We start from the raw sequence: 3,450 nt of genomic DNA, 5'->3' as shown, positions 1-3,450 counted from the left end.
TTTCACTATACTTATTCGGTCTGTCTGCTCAGAAACTAAGAAGCTGGATTATATGAAGAAGAATGTGGCATCAGAGTTGTTGGGCAGATCATTAACAACCTGAAATATGCTGATGATACAACCTTGCTTGCTGAAAGCAAAGAGGACTTAAACTACTTAATGATGAAGACCACAGACCACAGCCTTTGGCATGGGTTGCAACACAATAAAGAGAAAAATAATTCTCACCATTGGAGCAATGAAAAACATCTTGAGAAATGGAGAAAAGATTGAAGTTGTCAAAGACTTAATTTTGCTCGGATCAACCATCAACACCCATGGAAGCAGCAGACAAGAAGCCAAATGATGTGTTATGAATTATTGCATTAGGAAAATTACTCTATTAGGCAAATATGCTGCACAAAACCTCTTAAAAATGTTAAAATTTACAGATTACAGTCTGAGGAGTAAGGGGTGTCTAACCCAAACCATGGTATTTTCAATAACCTCATATGCAAGTGAAAGTTGGACAGTAAATAAGGAAGACTACAGGAGAATAGATTCCTTTGAGTTATGGTGTTGGAGGAGAAAATTAAAAGTATCATGGACTGCCAAAAGAACAAACAAATACATGTTGTGAGAAGTACAGCCAGAAAACTCATTGAAGCCAAGATGGCCAGAATTTTTATCTCATAGTTTGAACATCTCATAAGAAGGGATCAGTTCCTGGATAAGGACATCATGCTTTGTAAAGTGGATGATCAGTGAAAAAGAGGGAACCCCCCTAAAAGAGATGGATTGGCACAGTGGCAACAACAATGGCTCAAGTGTAGCAGTAATTATGAGGTTGTTGCAGGACCAGACAGTATTTTGTTCTCTTGTGTATAAGGTCACTACGAGTTTGTACCAACTTGATGGTGCCCAACAACAACAAAATGAATTGAAACTGACTCAATGTTATTTAATAACAACGTAAACCACAAAAATACGTCTGTCAACACAAACTGAATATATACTCAAAATATAACTGCTTACAGAAATTAAATATACTCAACTCAGTTTCTTCTTACCTGTATCTCAAAAATGCCAGAGGTCACTGAACAACATTAAAAACAACTGAAAGAGCAATACATTCATTGGCCTACTCTTTCTGCTTGTGGATGGTGCAGAGGAAACATCGTTATTCTTTTTTTTCTTTTTCCTCACTGCTGTCATGTCTAAGTCAGAGTCTCCTAAAGAACCCAAACTGCTGTGGAAACTCTCATTGGAGGGTTGAGCTTCGAAACAACAGATGAGTGTCTGAGGAACCATGCTGAGTATTGGGGGATGCTCACGGATTGTGTGCTGATGAGATATCCAAACACCAAGTGCTCCGGAGACTTTGGGATTTGTCACTTCCTCTACTGTGGAGGAAGTGGATGCAGCCATGAATGCAAGGCCACACAAGGTGGATGGGAGAGTGGTGGAACCAAAGAGGGCCATTTCATGAGAAGACTCTCAAAGACCAGGTGCCCACTTAACTGTGAAAAAGATTTTTGGTGGTGGCATTAAAGAAGACACCGAAAAGCATCACCTAAGAGATTATTTTGAGCAATATGGGAAGATTAAAGTGATTGAATTCCTGACAGACCGAGGCAGTGGCAAGAAGAGGGACTTTGCTTTTGTAACCTTTGATGACCATGACTCTCTAGATAAGCTTGTTATCCAGAAGTACCATACTGCGAATGGCCACAACAGTGAAGCAAGGAAAGCCCTGTCAAAGCAAGAGATGACCAGTGCCTCTTCCAGTCAAAGAGACTGAAGTGGTTCTGGAAACTTCAGTGGTGGCGGTGGTGGTGGTTTTGGTGGGAATGACAACTTTGGTTGGGGAGGAAACTTCAGTGGATGAGGTGGCTTTGGTGGCAGCTGTGGTGGTGGATATGGAGGCAGTGAGAATGGTTGTAATGGATTTAGTAATGATGGTGGTAATGGAGGAGGCGGCCCTGGTTACTCTGGAGGAAACAGAGGCTATGGAAGTGGTGGGCAGGGTTATGGTAACTAGGGTAGTAGCTACGGTGGGAGTGGCGTCTATAACAACGGAGGAGGTGGCTTTGGTAGTAGTTGTTGTTGTTGTTGTTAAGTGCCGTCGAGTCGGTTCTGACCCATAGCGACCCTGTACAGGGTTTGGTAGTAGTAGTGGAAGCAGATTTGGAGGTGGTAGAAGCTACAATGATTTTGGCAATTACAACAAGCAATCTGCAAGTTTTGGACCCATGAAGGGAGGAAATTTTGGAGGCAGAAGCGCTGGCCCTTATGGAGGTGGAGGTCAATATTTTGCAAAACCATGAAACTAAGGTGGCTATGGCAGTTCAAGCAGCAGCAGTAGCTATGGGAGTGGCAGAAGGTTATAATGATTGTCAAGAAACAAAGCTTAGCAGGAGAGGAGAGCCAGAGAAGTGACAGGGAAGCTACAGGTTACAACAGATTTGTGAACTCAGCCAAGCACAGTGGTGGCAGGGCCTAGCTGCTACAAAGAAGACATGTTTCAGACAATACTCATGTGTATGGGCAAAAAACAAAAACAAAAAACCCTCGAGGACTGTATTTGTGCCTAATTGTATAACAAGTTATTTTAGTTTCTGTTCTGTGGAAAGCATAAAGCATTCCAACAAAAAGTTTTAATGTAGATCCCCCCCCCCCCATACACACACCTGTTGCTTTTGATTGCTAAATGTAATCGTCAGATCATGATGCTGAATGAATGTCTTTTTTTTCATGTGCTGTGTAAAGTTAGTCTACTCTGAAACCATCTTGAAAAACTATACCACAGTATGAAGTTTAGAATTCCTTCAGGGTGATGCCAGATTCCATTCAATTTACTTATCTAATCTTAGAGGACTGCTTGGGGGCAGAGAACCCATTTTCAGAAACCATGGTGTAGTTGAACCCACAGTTACTATGTTAAGAACCTGGAATTCACCATTAAATGGTCACTCAAGTAGTTAAATAATTTATTTGCTTATAAAAATGGTTGTTGGCACATCCTATGCTATATATCTAATTTGAATTAATGGTACCAGATAAAGTTATAGATAGGATTGAAATTTATGTGGCATCCATGATCATATGTATTCAATAAAAAGATTTAATATCTTGAATGGAATGACAACTGTATGGATTTGAGATTGGCAGAACTTTGGACTTATCCTACGCACTATCCCTGGACCATGTTTATGCTTCTCAAACTTCAAATTCATTACTCTGCCAGAGAATAGACACCAGCTGGTGGCTAATGCCACCCCATAAATCTATACAGATTTGAAGTGTTTGGGAGACCTTTTTAAAATATAATGGATACCAAATATTATTCTTAACATTAAAGACGCTTACAAGAAAGGAAAACTGCAGTTTTGCTAGGTTCTGGATGGGTGGCTCTTTATAGAGGTTTATAGATTAAATATAGCTCTGGGGAGCAAAATTATAGAAAAGGGA

At 40.5% G+C, this 3,450-nt stretch overlaps 1 pseudogene; it reads left to right on the top strand.

Annotated features, from left to right (window-relative positions):
- The first annotated feature begins 1,192 nt into the window (after positions 1-1,192).
- On the top strand, positions 1,193-2,369 carry LOC102823779 (annotated as a pseudogene).
- The last annotated feature ends 1,081 nt before the right edge of the window (positions 2,370-3,450 follow it).

Source organism: Chrysochloris asiatica, unplaced genomic scaffold (genome assembly GCF_000296735.1).
Source record: "Chrysochloris asiatica unplaced genomic scaffold, ChrAsi1.0 scaffold00190, whole genome shotgun sequence".
In the NCBI taxonomy this organism is placed as follows: Eukaryota; Metazoa; Chordata; class Mammalia; order Afrosoricida; family Chrysochloridae; genus Chrysochloris; species Chrysochloris asiatica.
The sequence above is the reverse complement of the archived record's forward strand: the minus strand, read 5'-3'. Positions and strand labels throughout refer to the sequence as shown.